This window comes from Gastrolobium bilobum, unplaced genomic scaffold (assembly GCF_033153095.1).
Source record: "Gastrolobium bilobum isolate Gb01-03AN ecotype WA unplaced genomic scaffold, APGP_CSIRO_Gbil_v1 utg12987, whole genome shotgun sequence".
In the NCBI taxonomy this organism is placed as follows: domain Eukaryota; kingdom Viridiplantae; phylum Streptophyta; class Magnoliopsida; order Fabales; family Fabaceae; genus Gastrolobium; species Gastrolobium bilobum.
The window spans coordinates 96,209-118,040 of NW_026895327.1; positions in this window are offsets into that span (position 1 = coordinate 96,209).

Below are 21,832 nucleotides of genomic sequence, written 5' to 3' on the forward strand. Positions count from 1 at the left end.
GACTGCTGATGCAGTAATAGACAAAAGAATCACCCTAATCAGGTGAATCTGAGTTAAAGAGTTATTCTAATAATATCAATATCATAGATGAGTTTAGAATTCAATTTTGAAAAGATTGACACCCATATTGGGGGTATTATAAGAAAGTGAGTTTTGACCTAATAGTTGGTACTGCTGTGGCAGTAACAGGTGTATGAATAACCCTAATCAGGGAATCTAAGATAAAGAATTATTCTAAGGATATAATTATCATAAATGATAAGAGGAATTAATTCTGTGAATTCTGATACCCATATTGGGGTATTTTGATAAAATCACTTTTACCGGGTAATTTGTACTGCTCTAACAGCAGCCAGTATAGTATAGAAATGAAAAAAAAGATCAGAAAAGAGAATATAAGTACAATATATGCCAAACAAGCCATAATTAGACCAATGATGTAAAGTTAAGAAAGTTATGAAGTCCGAGTACAGTTAAGGATACCCGTAAGGATCGTCTGATGTTGTTGTGCATGACCTTGGGTCAGATAAATAGATAAAGATGAAAAGGAAGTGAGGTTAGGTAGACAAATTTGTGACATAACTATATTATTACCTATCAATTAGTGAAACTGTAACCGTGGCTTATGGAAAATTTAAATATAGTAAATTAAAAAGTCATGTCACCGGAATTGACAAGTATTTGTGAAGGATTGGGGAATGATGGATACCACAAAAATGAGGTTATGCCTGTGACGAAAGTAAAATGGTAAAGATGCACACCTGAGGAGGCTACTTGAGAGTGGAAGGATGAGATTCTCTGGCTATATCCCGAGTCAGTGGACCAGTACGATGCTAATTTTGCGGACAAAATTTCAAAAAGGAGGGGTGAATATAACACCTCGCACTTCTAAAACATGTATTAATATAATAAATACGGATTAAAGGGTATGATTAGCGAAAATCCTGAAAATTAGGTCAAAATACAAAGGAAGGGTAAAACGGTAATTAGCCAAACACGTAACCCTGGGAAGGTAAAATTGAGTAAGAGGTCTCAAATGATAAAAATAACCCTGGAAATGGTTTCAGAACGAAAAATTAAGTGGTTAGGAAAGTTTCAGAAAAATCGGTGAATAGTATTTTTACCGGGTAAAAATACCACGGTACAGTTGCACCGTAAAGCGTGCCGATTGAATTTTGAGCTCTAGGTTTGGATATAAGTTATAAATGGTACATATGACTAGGAAATATGAATTCTGGTGAAAATTAGTGTGTTTGGGGAAGCGTGCCCACGACGCGCATAACAGCTTAAAACTGCGATTTCTCCGAACGACCGGAAAACTCTGAATTCATCTGATCAAAGACAATTAAAGGACAATGGTTAATGTTAAAAGTAAGAGTTTCTAAATATGTTATAAAGTTATAGACGTTTAGTGGAATAGGCGAGAGATTTGAATTAGTTTGAAATCACGTGAGGTGACGTGGGGCCCACCTCACTTAAGTGAACTTAGCCACATGGACCAACACTATTCATCATCATCTAAAACCTCTCTTATCTCTCTAAAAATCGTGGAGTTCATCAAGAAAAGGGGGGAGAAAAACTTGGTTTGATTGTTGATGATCTAGCCACCGATTTCAACGAAGTTTGTCATCAAACTTCAAGTAAACGACGATCCGGACTCAACCATACCATCCATTAGCTTTGAAACTCACTAGATTGGGAGGAATACAGAAAAATAAGCCATGAAATTTGGAAGGATTTTTGTGATTTTGGAGTTTTTTGCTCAAGCCATAGCTTGAGGATCAATTGGAGGAGTCTTGTGACTTGATTGTGGGTAAGTTTCAACATATTTCATTGGTTGATTTGTTGAATATGATTTCATGAAACCTAGGGCTTTCATGCTTGATTTGTGTAGTAGAGAGTTCAAATTAAAAATGTGTATTAGATAAATATGTCTTATGTTGGACAAGTGGCTTCAATACTCAAGAGGGGGGGTGAATTGAGTTTTACAAAATCTTTTCGCAAAGTACCTCCTTTTATATTTTAAAGACTATTTCTTCAAACAAGTGATTTAATAAGGAAAATCTAAGTGTAAGAGCAAGTGTAGTAATCAACAAAGTAAGCAAGCGAAGATATAAAGACAATCTAAAATGCAATTTTAATACTTAAATAAAGAGATTAAGGTTAGAGAAATTGCAAACTAGATGTATTCTGGTTCGGTCACCACCACCGTGACTGTTGGGTGGTTTGCTGATGGTGAAAAAAGATAAGTTTTAATGGGGGACGTTCCTCTGTTCTAAACAGAACACAGATTCGCTCCCTTACTTCCAACCCAAGTGTGCAAGTGCACGCATCAAGTAATAAAGGGTGTATTAAGGCCCAGATTATCGTTCCCATAAGGATAGAACTCTAGATATTGTCTTATACTCTTTTATAAAGAATGAAAATGAAAAGAAAAGTTAGTGAATGAACTGTCTGGTCAAACGTTCGTTACTGTCTTGACAACGTTCCTCAGGAACAGTAAGTTCAATCTGATGACAAACAATTGCTCGCTGCGTTATGTATCCTGATTAGAAGAAGGTGAGATAATATTCATTGGAGTTTGATAGATAACAGCTTAAAATAAAGTATAAATATTTAAACAGAAATAACTATAATTAAGAGACAACAAGTGGATGGTTTTAAAACAGTTTAACAGAAGGAACGGATTCACTGCTCCATTCTTAAATAGCTATTTTCTCTACTCAAGACCTAACACTTTTCTTGCTTTGTCCCAGTTTCTTATCTGCCAACTCTGATTCGTCAGCTCATGGACTAGATGGCTCACAAGTTTCCATATTCCTATGGCTCCGTTGACTCCAACAGGTACTTAGTACAGAACCTTAAAATGGACGAGTTGGCCCTTTATTCCTAAGGTGACCAGTAGTGTTTTTGCCATGACACTACCTTCCCCCAATGGCTAAGTTGTCTGAAATCTCTTCCTTATGGAAGTTCCTTTCTCAGTATGTGTTCAATTTCCATTGATACACAATGAATATAGCTTACTTAGCCAAAGAAATACAAAAAGCTTCAGTCAAGAGTTTTGAAAATAGTTCTTTAAGAGTTTTGCAGTTTATCCGTTCCACAGATAGTTCAGCCCATGGCTGATATTTGAAACATAATTATTCCAATCTGAAATCCCATAAACCCGAGATTCAGCTTAGAGATAACGAATGGAACAAAAAGAAGAAACACTTATATTAAATTAAAAGACAATTTACACAAAAACAAAAAATGGAGAAGGATGGTTTGATGCTCGTGAGGAGTCTTAAGGGTTGATACAGAGAAGAGAAGATGGGTTGTCATTTAGTTACAGTTACAACTTAAATAAAACTAAGCTACTACTACTACTAGGTGATCTTCTTCCTTTAGGACTTCAATCCCTCCAGAATTCGATGATGTTTTTGTGTGTGGAACGTCCTATTTATAGGGGGAAGAGGAGTGGCAGTCTTGTAATTCCTTTGGAGCTGGGTTCTTGCGTGAAGGGACATGGCGATGGCAATAGAGTGTAGAAGATGTGCAATTTGCTGGATGTGACAGTGTTTGTTGATGATTAGCCGTTCTTTGCAGTTCTTCCCATGTCTTGCTTTCTTCTTTGGCCAATGAGAACTCTTGATTCTATGCTCTTCACGTTTCCTGGTGCTTAGTTGGTGCACCGCCTTTGCTTTTCGAAGACTTTGTATCCACGTTTCCTGCAAAATGTACAGAGGCATTAAATGAGTGGAGCAGGTGCATTAAATGCTTCTCAATCCGTTCTTCTTTTAATATATTTTAAGGAATACGTCACCATATGTTCCCCCACTGTGTTTTTGTCACAAATGTGTAAAACAAGTGATTTTCATGCTGAAGTTGTGCATCAGATGAAGGAACGTGCGGTATTTTGCCATCAAAATGGGCCTAGATGGGAACGAATTTACGTCTCGTCAGTGACCTACGTCTAGAATGAAGCCGCTCGATCAATTCTTTTCCCTAGCTATCAAGCTTGAGGGTGCTTGACAAACCACTACAACTTTTCAAGACTTCGGGCTCTTGATGCCTTACATTTTTTCACTCCAAATTTTCTTAGGAATTTGGTGACCTTTCAAGTGTATATGGTTCACTCCCCTAACTATTCAAGAAATCAAATGGAGGTGTTTAAGCAATAGCTAAGTACTCTCAAAGTACAAATAATACAAGTTGAAGAACTATGGGTGTTGACACTCTCACAAGAATAAAGCTCAAGAATGATTAATGATCAAGATGATAGAAAGTAAGCAAATGATGTGAAATAAAGCAAGGATTATGATCAAGAGGTGTGTCCCATCAAGGGGAACAATGGTCACTATTTATAGAGCCCCCCCATGACCCTTTGCACACTCATTTTCACAAAACTAGCCGTTTATGACCGTTATTTTCGTCCTCTGGTGCAGAAGGAATCGATTCCCTATGAGTGGGAATCGATTCCCAACCTTTCATATGAGTGGGAATTGATTCCTTATAACAGGGAATCGATTCCCAACCTTCTAAAAGGTTGGAAATACGTTTAAGAAATGTTCTAGGACCTTTTCAAATATGTTTATATGAAAGCGTAATGTTATAAATCCTCTGTGTAATCAGATGGTAATTTAATGCATGTATTTTAGCAAAAATACGTTTGAGCTTATTCATGCAAGAAGTCAGTTACCCTCACAATTAATTCTAAGTCCTAAAGTATATTACTTGATAATTCTTGGACTTAGATTCTTCTCTTGAAGCTTGAATCTTGAAGGACTTCATGATCGTTGGATGTATGTTTCTTTTTGATTGTTGCAACTTGAAGCCTTCCTTTCATGCTTGTTTGTTATCATCAAAATCGTTGAACCTTTAAATTCTTTTCGTAGAGTGCATTGGTTCCACAATCTCCCCCTCTTTTATGATGACAAACTCAAAATGAGAAAAGGATTAGTATAGCATGTATTTAGAACAAATGTAGTATTGAAACTCCCCCTTGATATATGATTGATATAAAAGGTGAAAAAGTTAGATTTCATGTAATCTCCCTTTTATATTTGAGTTTCATTCTCCCCCTATTTACCTTAATATATGCCTATGGTTTTCTCAATTTACGTATTTTCTCCCCCTTTGGCAACATCAAAAAGCATGAGTGTATATATAGAAAACTCAAAATAATCCATGCAAGAAACTAGAAGGAAAGCATAATGATCCATGAAAGTACATAAGAGTTCATAATCTAATCAACCATACGTCAGAAAGTCAGAGTTCTAGAGATGCAGCATATCCAAAATAGCATAGAAAAATATAAGCATAATATAAGTCCAAAAGCATAAAATAAAATTCGGGACTAAGAGTCATCAGAGCCAGGTGGAGGTAGAGATGGAAGAGAAGGAATGTCAAGGTGGTCCTCAACACGCTTGAGGCGGTACTCCATGTTAGTCTAACGGGCCTGAAGAGTAGAGATGCCAGCCCCTAATGAATCAAAGCCAGACTGTATGGCGGTCGTCAATGAGGTAAGGGAAGTCAAGATAGAAGCCATAAAAGGGTCCGCAGAAGAAGAGGCATCAGCTGGGGCAGTAGCCTGTGAGGGAGCGTCTGCTGGAATGTCTTGAGGAGGGGCAGCTGCTACAAGAGGATCTGTCTGACGGCCCAATATACCACCAACTTTCTTTATATGCATTTGAGCAAGCTGGTGTTCTCCAAAGGAGTGCAAGTTTTCTATCATGATCTCACCCTCGTCATCAATCTGCTGAAATCGCATAATGCGATAAATAAGAGTGGCATACGGAAGAGGAACGGAAGACTGGGCTTTCATCATCATGGAGCAGAAGTAAAGTGGCCAGTTGAAGTCTGTGCGAGAACGAATAACTCACATAAGAAACATATCAGATTCATATACCACAGAGTAGTTGGAGGCCCGTGGACACAGAATGTGAGAGACAACGTAGTGAAGAATCCGGTTGTCCATAGTGAGGTAATTAACACTAAACTTGGATTTCGTGAGATGGACACCAGGTTCCACAATTGTTGGAATAAAGGCAAACATGTCAAAATCAGGGAGCACTTCAAGGTCTGTACGGCCGCCATAGGGACAACCAATTAGACTAGGCCACTCAGTAGACAGAACGGTAATGGATTTCCCTTTAATCTCAGCTTTAAGAGTGTTGTTCTCAAAGGATACAGTAGTGTAGAAGACTCTAATCATATTCTCGACATAGTTTTCTTTGATAATAGATATCTGAAGTAGATGGCTACGGATCAGTAGATCACAAATTTCAAAACCTTCAGTGTCCAAAAACTTGATATCGAGATACTTTGGCTCGATGATTTTCTCTTTCGCATACTGTTTCTTAAAAGTGGAGTACTATCCTGCAGTTGAAAAGTATCTTCCATGAAGAGTGGTTCTCTTGCGCTTCTGGTTGGAAGTGTCACCCATTTGATCAGCCTTGAATTGCAGATGACAGATGAGGGAAGGGACAGAGATTACCTTGAATGACAAATCTTTTCCACACTAAGTCGCACCAATGGAGCCCTAAGCCAAGAGTTGAGGATGTGGGGAAAGATGGGTTGTGTTTTGTAACATTGGACAGACTGATTTAAAGAAGAATTAAGCATAAGGAATCGATTCCCATTTAATAAGGAATCGATTCCTTAAATGAGTAATCAATTTCCAATGGAGGAAATGAGCAGGAATGGATTCCTTTGTAACAGGGAATTGATTTCCACGATGAGGAATCGATTCCTTACTCGTCCGTGAGCAATAAAGGACCACGTAATGGAACATTTATGGTGGCTTTGATATGTATAACTTAATTTTGATCAAATAGTTCATGGAATGTGAGTAATTTAAGCATATTAAGCATGTATAAAAGAGATCAAGAATACTTCTAGGATGATTTGTGCATCTATACATAGGGAAATATAAGTGAGATAAAAAATATGCATTAAATGTGTACTTCTCACAAGTATGATGGATCAAGTATACCAATTTCTCTTCTCAATTTATAAAATACTTCCCTTGGGAGCGGCTTGGTGAAGATGTCAGCTAGTTGCTTCGAAGATTCCACAAATTCCAATATGCATTCACCACTTTGTATGTGATCCCTTATGAAATGATGCCTTATTTCAATATGTTTAGTTCTAGAGTGCATGATGGGATTCTTTGTGAGGTTTATGGCACTAGTGTTCTCACACCTTATGGGAATGTGATCAAGTTCAACCCCGAAGTCCTTGAGTTGTTGTTTCATACAAATGATTTGAGCACAACAACTTCCGTCCGCCACATATTCGGCTTCGGCCGTGGACAAAGCCATATTATTTTGTTTCTTGCTATGCCAAAACACTAAAGAGCAACCAAGAAAGTGGCAAGTGCCACTAGTGCTCTTCCTATCCAATTTGCATCTCGCAAAATCGAAATCGGAATAGCCTATTAACTCACATGAAGCACCCTTAGGGTACCATAATCCCATTTGTGAAGTGCCTACAAGGTATCTCATAATTCTTTTTACAGCACTGAAGTGTGATTCCTTAGGATTATCTTGAAATCTAGCACACATGCACACACTAAATATGATATCGGGCCTACTTGCAGTTAAGTAAAGGAGTAAGCCGATCATACCTCGATATTTAGTAATTTCTATGGATTTATCTCCTTCATCCTTGTCTAAAGAACAAGATGTACACAAGGGAGTATCAATAGCCTTGGAGTTGTCCATTCCAAATTTTTTGAGTAACTCCTTGCAATATTTAGCTTGATTGATGAATATCCCATCCTTTTGTTGCTTTATTTGAAGACCAAGGAAGAAGTTTAGCTCTCCCATCATAGACATCTCAAATTCGCTTTGCATAAGATTAGCAAACTCTTCACAAAGAGGAACATTAGTGGCACCAAAGATAATATCATCAACATAGATTTGTGCAAATAATAGATGATCATTTTTCTTCTTTATAAAAAGAGGTGTGTCCACTTTTCTTCTTGAAAAACCTTTTTCTAAAAGGAATTTGCTTAGTCTTTCATACCAAGCTCTTGGAGCGTATTTCAAACCATATAAAGCCTTTTTGAGTTTGAAAACATGGTTAGGTAAATTATGATCTTCAAAACCGGGAGGTTGATCAACATATACTTCTTCTTGAATATATCCATTTAAAAATGCACGTTTAACATCCATTTGAAAAAGTTTAAAATCCATTATACATGCAAATGCAAGTAGCAATCTAATAGCTTCTAATCTAGCCACGGGAGCATAAGTTTCATCATAATCAATACCTTCCTCTTGATTATATCCTTTAGCAACAAGTCTAGCTTTGATTTTAGTTATTATGCCATTTTCATCAAGCTTGTTACTAAAGACCCATTTGGTTCCAATTATTGGATAATCATTTGGTTTTGGCACATGTTCCCAAACTTGATTTCTTTCAAATTGATTTAGTTATTTTTGCATTGCCAAAAACCAATGTTCATCAATAATTGCTTCATTTATGGTCATAGGCTCAATTTGAGAAACAAATGCTAAGTGATTACAAATATTTCTAATTGAGTTTCTAGTAGTTACCCCTTTGGATATGTCACCAATTACCACATCAATGGGGTGTCCTCTAGCTACTCTCCAATCTTGTGGTAGATTGCTTCCATCATTGGTTGTTTGACTTGGTGTTTCTTTATTGTTTGCTTCCTTTTCTTTTTGCATTTCATCTTCTTCTTTGCCATCCAAGTTTATGTTTTCCAAGATTTCTATAATATCATCATCACAAAGTTCCTTTCTAGGCAAGGCATTGTTAGTCTCATTAATACAACATGAATAGACTCTTCAATGACCATTGTTCTTTTATTATAGATTCTATAAGCTCTACTTGTAAGTGAGTATCCTAGAAATATGCCTTCATCGGCTTTAGAGTCAAATTTGCCAAGGTTTTCTTTTCCATTATTTAAAACAAAACATTTGCAACCAAAAACATGAAAATGTGAAACATTGGGTTTTCTTCCTTTGTAAAGTTCATAGGGAGTTTTCTTTAAAATATGTCTAACTAAAGCACGGTTCATAACATAACACGTGGTGCCAACGGCTTCCGCCCAAAAATATTTTGGAAGATCATTTTCATTTAACATGGTTCTAGCAAGTTCTTCCAATACACAATTTTTCCTTTCTACAACTCCATTTTGTTGTGGAGTCCTAGGAGCGAAAAAATTATGTTCAATGCCATTTTCTTCACAAAAGGTTTCAAAATCTTGATTTTCAAATTCTCCACCATGATTGGTTCTAATTGAAATAATATTTGAAGATTTTTCATTTTGAATAAACTTGGCTAATGATTTAAAAGCATCACTTTTATATGTAAGAAATAAAGTCCAAGTATAGCGAGAATAATCATCCGCAATGACCAATGCATAGTAATTGCCACCAAAGCTCATGGTTCTAGTTGGTCCAAAAAGATCCATGTGCAAAAGTTGTGGTAGAAACAATATTTTTTGATTTAAAATAAGCCTTTACTTGTTTTCCCATTTGACAAGCATCACAAACTTTATCTTTTTCAAATTTGAGCTTTGGTAACCCAGTCACTAGGTCTAAGGAAATCAATTTGCTTAATTGACCCATGCCAATGTGTGCTATTCTTTTATGCCATAACCAAGAGTCATCTTCCTTACTAATCAAACATTTATCTTCACTTGAAGGCATACCATCTAAGTTTATCATATAAATGTTATCCACTCTATGACCAAGAAAGTTAACTTGCCCATTAATTAGACTTTCGATTTTACAAGAGGTTGAGTAAAAAATAACTCTATAATTTTTATCACATAATTGACTAATGCTAAGCAAGTTATGTCTAAGGCCTTCAACAAGTAAAATATTTTCTATAGATACGGAGGAGGAGTTACCAACTTTTCCAATACCAAGTATCTTTCCTTTGCTGTTATCTCCATAGGAAACATGTCTATGCTCTTTCCTCGTGAATGATTGGAATTTAGTTACATCTCCAGTCATGTGACTTGAGCAACCACTACCCAAGTACCACTTGGAGCTTTTAGCCTTCAAACAAACCTACATCACAAAGTCAAGATTTAATCTTTGGTACCCACATCTTGTTGGGTCCTTGTGTGTTACTCTTGGGTTTAGTTCCCTTAGGAATCCACACTTTCTTTTGCCCAATAATACCATTCTGTCTAACTTTACATGTGGAAGCACTATGACCATTTCCACCACAATGAAAACATTTAATGAATAGGCTACTTGTCATATAGGATGGAGAAATGAAAAAGTTTTTATATGATTTTTCTTGTGTGCTAATGTCAAAGCCTAAACCAGATTTGTTGAACATGCATCTTTGTTTACCAAGCAACACATTTAAGTTATCTCTTCCACATGTGAATTTTCTAAGAATTTCATTTAAATCATCAATTTCATTGTTTAGATCTTTACTTGAAGTACATGATGATGAAGATGCATGATCATTTGAAGATAGGCATTTAATACAACTAGTGCTAGCATCAAGTAATTTAAGAGTTTCATTGTCATCTTTCAAATCTTTCACTTCCTTTTCTAAAGACGCAATTTGTTTTTCCAAAGAACTAATAGTTTTTCTTGATGCTCTAAGCGTTTTTACATGTTTTAGTGTTTCATTATGCATTTCTTAAAACATATCAGACAACTCATCATATGAAGGGGAAATAGTAGGGATTCGTTTTTGTCCTCATTTTCCATTAGACATATATGTTGAGTTTCTTTGCTTGATTTCTCCGGTGGTATCCCATCTTGCATGAAGCATAGGTTTGCTTCTTCCTTGCAGTCATCATCGGAAGAACTAGATTCTTCATCCCAAGCAAGATAAGCCTTCTTGAAGTTCCTTCTATCCTTGCCTTGCTTCTTTTCATATTTGTCTTTCTTTTGAATATTTGGACAATCCGATTTGTAGTGACCGGTTTTTCCACATTCATAGCAAGTGATGGTGAGTTGTGAGGATCCTTCATCTTTAGATCTTCTTCTAGGAGGAAATACGGATTTCTTTGAAAAATTGTTCTTAAAGAATTTTCCATACTTCTTTACGAAGAGACTCATCTCATCTTCATCAAGACCATTTTCGGAATCTCCATCTTCTTTTTCTTCATCCTTCTCTTTGCTTGGTGTTGAGGCTTTCAAGGCAATTCCCTTACTTTTCTTGATGGCTTGTTCCTTCAAGGTTATCCTAGTTAGCTCCATTTCATACTCTTGGAGCTTGCCGAACAAGGTTGCAAGATCCATAGTTTTCAAATCTTTTGATTCCGTAATAGCCATCAACTTGGGTTGCCATTCCCTATTGTGCACACTTCTCATCACCTTAGCAATCAACTCAAGGTTAGTAAAAGATTTATCTAAAGCACTTAGATGAGTGACAAGGTGTGTGAATCTCTTTTGCATACTTTGAATGCTTTCATTTTCATGAATCTCAAACATTTTAAATTTTCTAGTGAGTGCATTTAATTTTGTAAATTTAACATCACTAGTTCCTTCATGGGTTATTTGAAGAATATCCCACATTTCCTTAGCATTCTTACAATTTGAAACCCGAAAGTATTCATCACGTCCTAAGGCATTTGTGATCAAGTTTTGAGCTCTAGCATTCCAATTTCCTTTCTTAATTTCATCTTCGATGTAATTATCTATATCTTTAGGAACATCTTCATCTTTCGCATTTTTTATAGTAGGTGGTGTGTACCCTTTTTCAACTACATTCCATACTTTTAAATCATTAGATTGAAGAAATATTTTCATCCGACTCTTCCAATAAGAATAATCGACGCCATTGAAAAATGGAGGTCTAGTACTAGACGATCCCTCAAGGGGCATATCATGGTTCAAAGAAGCCATCCCTTCTCTTGAAGCGGTTAAACTCTTTACACAAGAGTTCAAGCTCTGATACCACTTGTTGGACAAGTGGCTTCAATACTCAAGAGGGGGGTGAATTGAGTTTTACAAAATCTTTCCGCAAAGTACCTCCTTTTATATTTTAAAGACTATTTCTTCAAACAAGTGATTTAATAAGGAAAATCTAAGTGTAAAAGCAAATGTAGTAAACAACAAAGTAAGCAAGCGAAGATATAAAGACAATCTAAAATGCAATTTTAATACTTAAATAAAGAGGTTAAGGTTAGAGAAATTGCAAACTAGATGTATCCTGGTTCGGTCACCACCACCGTGACCTACGTCCAGACTGAAGCCGCTCGATCAATTCTTTTCACTAGCTATCAAACTTGAGGGTGCTTGACAAACCACTACAACTTTTCAAGACTTCGGGCTCTTGATGCCTTACACTTTTTCACTCTAAATTTTCTTAGAAATTTGGTGACCTTTCAAGTGTATATGGTTCACTCCCTTAACTATTCAAGAAATCAAATGGAGGTGTTTAAGCAATAGCTAAGTACTCTCAAAGGGGTTGACACTCTCACAAGAATAAAGCTCAAGAATGATTTATGATCAAGATGATAGAAAGTAAGCAACTGATGTGAAATAAAGCAAGGATTATGATCAAGAGGTGTGTCCCATCAAGGGGAACAATGGTCACTATTTATAGAGGCCCCTCATGACCCTTTGCACACTCATTTTCGCAAAACTAGCCGTTTATGACCGTTATTTTCGTCCTCTGGTGCAGAAGGAATCGATTCCCTATGAGTGGGAATCGATTCCCAACCTTTCATATGAGTGGGAATCGATTCCTTATAACATGGAATCGATTCCCAACCTTCTAAAAGGTTGGAAATACGTTTAAGAAATGTTCTAGGACCTTTTCAAATATGTTTATATGAAAGCATAATGTTATAAATCCTCTGTGTAATCAGATGGTAATTTAATGCATGTATTTTAGCAAAAATACGTTTGAGCTTATTCATGCAAGAAGTCAGTTACCCTCACAATTAATTCTAAGTCCTAAAGTATATTACTTGATAATTCTTGGACTTAGATTCTTCTCTTGAAGCTTGAATCTTGAAGGACTTCATGATCGTTGGATGTTTGTTTCTTTTTTATTGTTGCAACTTGATGCCTTCCTTTCATGCTTGTTTGTTATCATCAAAATCGTTGAACCTTTAAATTCTTTTCGTAGAGTGCATTGGTTCCACATCATAAAATGATGTTTTAGAGTGATAAATGCAATAAAAATTATTGATGAAATATTTGGTAACTTAGGCGAAATTTATGATGGAAATTCAAGACTTTGTGTTTGGGATTGTTGGTAGGATTGTGTAATTGAGTTGTTGGATGTTTGTATGAGTTAATTATAGGATTGTAAGGTGTGTGGAAGTGTTGAATTGGATTGGAAACCACTTGGTATAATTGCCCCTAGAATTCGGCCATGTAGGGTGTTTAGGGTCCAATGATGAAAAAATTGTGTAATTGATATTGTGTAGTGTTAAATGGTATTTTGAAGTGTTGGGAGGCGAATGTATGCATGGAATTCAAATGAAAAAATATTTGGAATGTGTTGGAATGTGCATTGAACCTAGAAGGAAATAAATGGGAAAAGTGGTGTTGTGACGATGTATGATGTAATGTTGCGCCTAAAATGACATTGTGGTAGCCTAAGGATGCAAAGGAAAAATAAAAATAAAATGTAAGAAAATATCTTGTAATTTTACACTATGATGGTCGAACCTCACATTGGTGGGGGGAGGATTTTGATGTTTTGTGAATTTGGTGGATTCACCGTGTATTGATGATTCGCGTATGGTCATTGTAGGTTGCCTCCCGCGAATTTGAACCCTGAACCGTGAGCTCGGTGGGTTGCCTTTGGTCCCGGACCAAAGGGATTGTGGTAAGTATTTTGGAACCATGCATTTGTGCTTGATAATTTGCATGTGTTGGTGAATGGAAAGTAAATTGGGAATGTCCTTTGTGTAGGCATTTCTGTTATACCTAGCTCGGGGATTTATTGCTTTGGAGCTGCGAGGAGGTGATTATACAGGTAATCCCTTGGTACTGGAGTTTGATCCTCGTGTGTGCTCCACCATGCCCGTTGAGGGTAGTGGTAGGAAATGTATGTATAGTGGTACATAGGATGTACCGTGTCTCTGGTTAGTAGACTGTTGCCTTCGGGCGTTACGGACTTCCACTAGACAGGTCTCCATGAAGGTGTTCTAGTTGACCTGGGGTCGTGGTGTGTGATTCGTAGAGGGGCACACTAGGAAGTCTCGGGTGGATATGGATGGAGGGTGCCTTGGTTGATGTTCTGGGAACACACCTTGGTTTGAAACCCATAGGCTTATATGCTGAGGCCAATAGGCTGGACGTTCCATGGTTTTGGCATTGACCATTACAGCTTCGTCGTATTTTGTATCCCTATGCTTCCCTACTTCACTAAATCCCTTGCTTTATCCCGTTTTCAGACGTTATGTTATGTTATTTATATGCATCGAAGTGAGCCATGGGGTAGAGTATTCTCCAGAACCTCTGGGTTACTAAGATATATCCTGATATCTCACCCCGCTTTGGGGACTTTATTTCAGGTGGTAGAGTGGTGTTGGGGCAGTGGGCAAGAAGCCCGTAGGTTGAGCATGAGGACTTTTTCTTATTTTGCATTTTGGTGGCCATTGGACCTAGGCTAGACTTAGGACATGAACATTATGTTGAGATAGAACCATTCATATCATCATTTTGTTCATGTCTTTTTTGGCTAAGTTTAGTGGTTGATTATTATGTTTCATTTGAAAGATTATGGTAATGTAAATTGTAATATGTCTATTTGAGAAGTTGTAAATTGTAATATGGAGAATTAATGTAACAATGAAATATATAATATGATGAAAGGACAATAGGCCTATTCTAGGATATGAATGATGTTTTATGATTCAAAGAATGCATGCAATTGGACCTTGTGATTGAAATTAGTTAAATTGAAGAAGTAAGCATTGATTATGTATTTCGAGCAAATTGAATATAAACTGTGAAGGGTTGTAAGAGCACCAAGGCATTTATGGTCCTTGTGTGCAAACCATGATTATTAGGTACCAATTTGAGGTTAGATAACACATTTGCAAATTTGGGATTTAATGGAAAAACAAAGGAAACTCTGTCGAAATTTCTAGAAATTGGCAGAAATTAGGTGAACTTTGGGAGAGCATATCTCCCTCCACAGAGGTCCGATAGGGGCGTGCCATACGCCGTTTTAAAGCTTGAGATGTCCTCTATTTTTTTTTTTAAATTTTGGAATTTTCTGGGTTGCATGTAGCCTTGTAGAATCCATTGAAGACTGACTGTCCAGAACGTACCTGTGCAGGGGCTGTTTCTGACAGTTTTTTGGAATTTTATTCCCGCTTCGTTTCTTGGTCAAATTAAGGGTATGATATGTCTAATTGAAGCTTGAGGTGTCTAGTTACTGTTTAAAAATTTGAGAGAAATTGGTTGAGTGGATTTTCCAGAATAATTGATTGAGTGAAGGCTGTTTGGAGCCGGTCTGAGGTTGGCTGACAGATTTGCTTGTCCAACTTCAAATGACAATATCCGGAGCAAACGAGAACTTTATGACTTATGTGATAGCTTCCTAGAAAGGTAATTAAGTCTAGATATGAAGGTGTAAGGGACTAAGAGAAGAAAGCAGATAAGATGACTCACACGAATGTGAACATGGCTTCCGTGTAAGTATTATACCAATTCGCTATGAGGATTTGCTTCCTCCATTAGTCGTTTTGAAGTATTTTAAAACACAAGTCTGCGTCATAATTTATATTGAAAACCTAAGCCTTCTTATCATTAGATCAGGTATGCTATTATTTTGCATCTTTAAATTTATGGAAATCTTTAAATTTATGAAAAGTATTTAATGAGTTGGATTGTGTTGACCAAACTTCTAAATATGAAGGTGTATGGTATCTTTTTTAATTTTTAAATTGGTAGAAATCTTTAAATTTATGTAAACTATTTAATGACTTAGATTGTGTTGAACTAAATTATAAATCTGAAGGGATATGATATTATTTTGAATCTTTAAATTTATGGAAATATTAAATTTTATTGAAAGTATTTATGAGTTGGATTGCGCTCAATTCAATTCTATATTATCCAAGGCATAAACTACTGCTAACATTTCTTTCTCAGTTGTGGCATAATTAACTTGAGCTTCATTCAAGACTTTACTAGCATAATAAATGACATGTAATAATTTTTCCTTACGCTGACCGAGGACAGCACCAATTGCATAAGCACCGGCGTCACACATGAGCTCAAAAGGAAGGCTCCAATCAGGGGCTGTAAGCACAGGAGCTGTAGTAAGCTTCTCTTTCAACAAATTGAAAGCCTTCAGACATGCATCATCAAATATAAACTCTAAGTCCTTCACCAAGAGTTGGCTCAATGGTTTAGCAACCTTAGATAAGTCCTTGATGAACCTCCTGTAAAAACCTGCATGTCCTAGGAAACTCCTAACAGCATTAACATTAACAGGAGGGGGAAGTTGCTCAATCAAAATCAATTTAGCTTTATCAACTTCAATCCCACTCCTTGAGATTTTATGGCCCAAAACAATACCCTCATTAACCATAAAATGACACTTCTCCCAATTCAGAACAAGGTTAGTCTCTTGGCATCTTTGTAAAACTTTAGATAAATTATCTAAACAGGAATCAAAACAAGAACCAAAGACTGAGAAGTCATCCATAAATACCTCTAAATATTTCTCTACCATATCAGAAAAGATAGAGAGCATACACCTTTGGAAAGTGGCAGGTTCAATACAGAGGCCGAACGACATTCGTCTATAGGCAAAGACTCCAAATGGGCAAGTGAAAGCTATCTTCTCCTGATCTTCAGGAGCTACAGGAATTTGATTGTAGCCTGAATACCCATCCAAGAAGCAATAATAATCATGGCCCGCCAGTCTTTCCAACATCTGATCAATAAAGGGCAGTGGAAAATGATCTTTCCTTATGGCTGTGTTCAACCTTCTGTAGTCCACACACATCCTCCAACCTGTGATGGTTCTAGTTGGAATTAACTCATGCTTTGCATTTTTGACTACAGTCACACCACCCTTCTTCGGAACTGTCTGAACCGGACTTACCCAAGCAGCATCTGAAATAGGGTAAATTATACCTGCATCAAGAAGCTTCACAACTTCTTTTCTGACCACCTCCTTCATCATCGGGTTTAGCCTTCTTTGCGGTTGCCTTACAGGTTTGATGTCATCTTCCATGAGAATTTTGTGCGTGCATACAGAGGGGCTTATTCCCTTCAAATCAGAAATAGACCACCCTATGGCAGTCTTATGAGTTTTTAGAACTTCAACCAGCTTCTTTTCTTGGTCAGAAGATAGTCCCTAATTGATGATTACAGGGTATGTCTCTTCATCTCCCAAGAATACATATTTCAAAGTATAAGGCAGAATTTTCAATTCAACCTTAGGTGCCCCAACCTCTATGTCATCAACTTTTTCTTTAAGCACCTCCATAACAACTTCCTTTTTTCAAAGGACACATGATCACAGGCTCTCAGCTCATAATCAATCTCTTGAGGACGCACCTTCTTCTGTTGAACTATTTCTTGAAAAACATCAATTTGAAAACAATCACTATGCTCAGCGGGTCTTTTCATAGCCTCAGAAATATTATAAGTTATCTCCTCATTATTCATCCTCAACTTAATCATTACTTGCTCAACATCTATTAGAGCACGGGGTTTAGGGTTTAGGGTTTAGGGTTTCGGGTTTAGGGTTTAGGGTGTAGGGTGTAGCCAAAAAGGGCCTACCTAAGAGCAAAGGCTTCCAACTTCCTTCCTCCATATCCAACACCACAAAGTCAGTAGGAAAGATAAACTTGTCAACCTTGACAAGAACATCTTCTATAATCCCATTAAGTGTCCTCACTGATCTATCAGCAAGTTGAAGAGAGACCGCTGTAGGCTTCAATTCTTCAATCCCCAAAGACTTATAAACACAAAGAGGCATCAAGTTGATACTAGCCCCAAGATCACAAAGAGCTCTACCAATGCTAATATTGCTAATGGCAATAGGGATATTAAAACTCCCCGGATCACTAAGCTTAGCCAGAATCTTCTGCTGAATAAAGGCACTACACTTCTCAGTAAGTGTCACTGTCTGGCATTCCTGTAGCTTATGCTTCCTTGACAAAAGATCCTTCATGAATTTTGAATAACCAGGCATACTTGCCAAAGCTTCTGCAAAAGGGATGTTTATGTGCAGCTTCTTGAAGATGTCTAAAAACCTGCCATACTGTTTCTTATAAGCCTCTTTCTTGAACCTCTCTGGGTAAGGTGCTTTAGACCGCACATATTCAGGATTCAGCTCATGCTTTTTCTCAATCACAACAAGTCGCTCTTCAACCTTTTCTTTTTCAGTAACAATTTCTTTGTTTTTTCTTTCACAATCACCTCAACCTCTGGCTCAACTGCGCCATCATGCTTCTCTTCCTCTTCCGCACAATCTAGAATTGGAGTTTTAAGAGGTGCTACCACTTTGCCACTTCTAGTAATAATAGCCATGCAGTCTTCCTTTGGATTGATAACTGTATTACTTGGAAAAGTACCTGGAATTCTTTCTGAAACTTGCTTTGCCAATTGTCCTATCTGATTCTCCAGGTTCTTGATGGAAGCATTTGTATTTTTGTTGTTGGCTCTAGTCTCCTCCATAAAGGTATTAATGGTATGAGCCATCTCATTAGAAGTCTTGGCCATTTGTGCAAAGGCTTTTTCCCACTCAGCAGGCTCTCGTTGTTGACTCTGTGAAGGCTGAGTATAAGTATTAGATTTGAAATCCATGCCAACTCCCTGACCTCTCCGCTGAAAATTGTTACCACCACCAGGAAAATTCTGATTTCTCTGAAGATTTGGCTGCTGAGGGCGCTGGTCATACCATATACCATTCACCTGCATTTGTTGAGGTGAATCAGAAGAAGCAGAGATGGACATTCATTAGTAGCATGACTGTCCATACAGTAATCACAGACAAAGGCAACAGACTGAGCTTGAACTCCAGCGATCTGCATCTTGTCAAGCCTGGAAGTCAAACTAGCCATTTGTTGAGCTAGCAATTTATTTTCAGCCAGAACTGACTCATTACTTTCTAGATGAAGGCTACCTTTCTTAGACTTTGAAGATACCCCTTGATTTTCATTCCTGGCCATCCTCTCTATCAGCTCCAGAGTTTCATTCGCCCTCATGGTTTTAATAGTACCACCAGCTGCACCATTCAAAACCATTCTATCTTCAGGTGTGATGCCATTAAAAAATATTCTGACTTGATCACCAACAGTCAAATTATAATGAAGGCACCTCCTCATCAAGTCCTTGAACCTGTTCCATGCTGCACACAATGTTTCACCCTCAGTTTGAGTGAAGTTGGTGATATCATTCACCATTTGATTGTATCTCTCCATGGAAAAGAACTCCGCAAAGAACTTTATAGACAAATCATCCCATGTAGCTATGCTCCGTGCAGGCTGCCTCTCCAGCCAACTAAGTGCTTCTCCCTTTACAGCAAAAGGGAATAATCTTAACCGGATAGCATCATCAGACACCCGAGGGTGCTTGGTTGAGTCACAGATCATTAAGAACCGGTCTATAAACCTGTGATGATCCTCATGCTCATCTCCTCCAAATTGAGTTCTCTCCACCAACTGAATTATGGAAGACTTCAACTCTCAATTATTGTCAGCAATATTCGGTTGGACAATACTTGAATTAGGCCTGTTGAAGGCTGGAGTGAGGATGGTATCCATGAGTGGATTTTCAGCTTCATTATTCGCTGCCATGGTTGGGATTTCAGGTGCTTCTTCAGATTGAGCACTTGACACTTTTAATTTCTTCTGAGCAAGTCTCATGTTTCTCCTTTCAGACCTTGTAATTTCAGGATCAAATAACTATTCTGTAGGATCAACCTTGCCTCGCATAAAACTTCAAGAGAAGATTAGTAGCAATGTTCAAAACAAATTAAAACAAGAACAGAAGAAAATAAAATAAAATAATCACAAAAGAAAGAAAAATCTTGAAATTCAAGATTATATGATATAAGAAATCACAATCCCCGGCAACGGCGCCAAAAATTTGATACAATCCGGCAAGTGTACCGATCGTTCAAGTAATAAAGTGATAAGTAAGTTATCGTCTCCACAGGGATTGTGAGCGAATATCTTATAAACGTCCTCTCAAGATATAAAATTCAAGTGATTTGAAGAACAATAGAAATTAAAGGCAAAGACGTATTTTTTGAATTTTAAAATAAGAGAATGATGCAAAATGATTTAGGTAAAAATATGAGAGATATTGCAGGTAAGTACACTCGCCCTATGATCCCCTCTTTTTACTACAGATTGATTCACAATGCTCAATTAAAATAAACAATCAAACAATTTATCATCCCAACAATTATTAGCTAAACCCCAATTCCTTGCAAATTTAGCCCTTTAATCATAATTAGAACCCCAATTCCTTGCAATGTTTCAATTGAGATCAAGCATTACACAGATAAAATAAACGTTTGTAATCAAGAATGTGTCTATTCCTAGCACGCATGTTAATTATTATCCTACCCCCTTTCTGGACCAAAACCCCAATATTCCTATCTAGGGTTCTAACCCTCAGATTATCATTCAATACTAAACTGATCAGATTTAATATAAACGATAAGCAATACGCACAGAGTAGGCATAAATCAATTAAATTAAAGAGCGAAAAGTAAACCAATCCATAAATAAACAAAAGGTTCACATAGGGTTTGTGACTCTACCCACAATGAAGGAAACTAGCCAGACATGGTAATAGCTGAATTACAATGATTCATAAAAGAATAATAATAGCTAAATTCAAAAGGAAGAGAAAATAATCTCCAAGATCAATCTCCGCAAAAAGCTCCAGAAGTTCTTCACAAGCTCCCCGTCTTTTCCCTTCTTGTCTTCTGATCCACCATTTTAATTTTGCACGAACGCGTTCAAAACACGGTGTCTTCCTGCTCGAAAACCGGCGCTGATGGCGCCGTATTTGCACTGAATTTGAATTAATCCGCGCTATCAGCGCCAGTCATACTTCTTCCGCGCTGATGGCGCGAAATTTTCACTGAAAACGCATTTATTCCGCGCTGATAGCGCCGCCCATCTGATCCAAATTTTCCTTCTGCGCAAATTCTCATTTTCCATGCTAAATTCCTATCCAAATATAAACTTGAGTGAGAAATAACATTGAAAATGAAAAACTAACAATTAATCCATAAAATATATTGATAAGTTTGCTCTTTTGACTTTAAAGCTTAGTATTTTAACTTGGAAAATCAAATATATTACAACCACATAACAGTTCTTTGTGGTCCAAAATGACCACCACAGGCAGATGCATGACAAAAATTCAAAACAGAAAGAGTCTCACTGTCAGGCACACATCTCCTAACCACTTGGTCACTACAAAATCTCCACAAATAAGGATCATCCCACACATAGTATATTTAGACTCACTTTTTCAATTTCAAGATCTGAGCCTTAGTGGTGTCAACAGGTAATGCACCAGCAACCAAGTAATTAACTAAATCAGCAAACCAAGGGAACTTATCTTGCAGCTGTAAAAGCTGTTCATCAGGGAAATCATCCCCAATAGGTATAGGGTCAGAGGGAAGAGAGGTGATGCGACTCAGATGATCAGCAACTTGGTTTTTTGCTCAACTTCTATCCTTAATCTCAATATCAAACTCTTGGAGCAACAACATCCACCGGATGAGTCTAGGCTTAGCATATGCTTTCTGTAAAAGAAATTTCAAAGCTGCATGGTCAGAGAAAACAATGACCTTGGTATCTAACAGATATGACCGAAACTTATCAAGAGCAAATACTATAGCCAAGAGTTCTTTTTCAGTGGTGGTATAGTTGGATTGGGCAGAATCC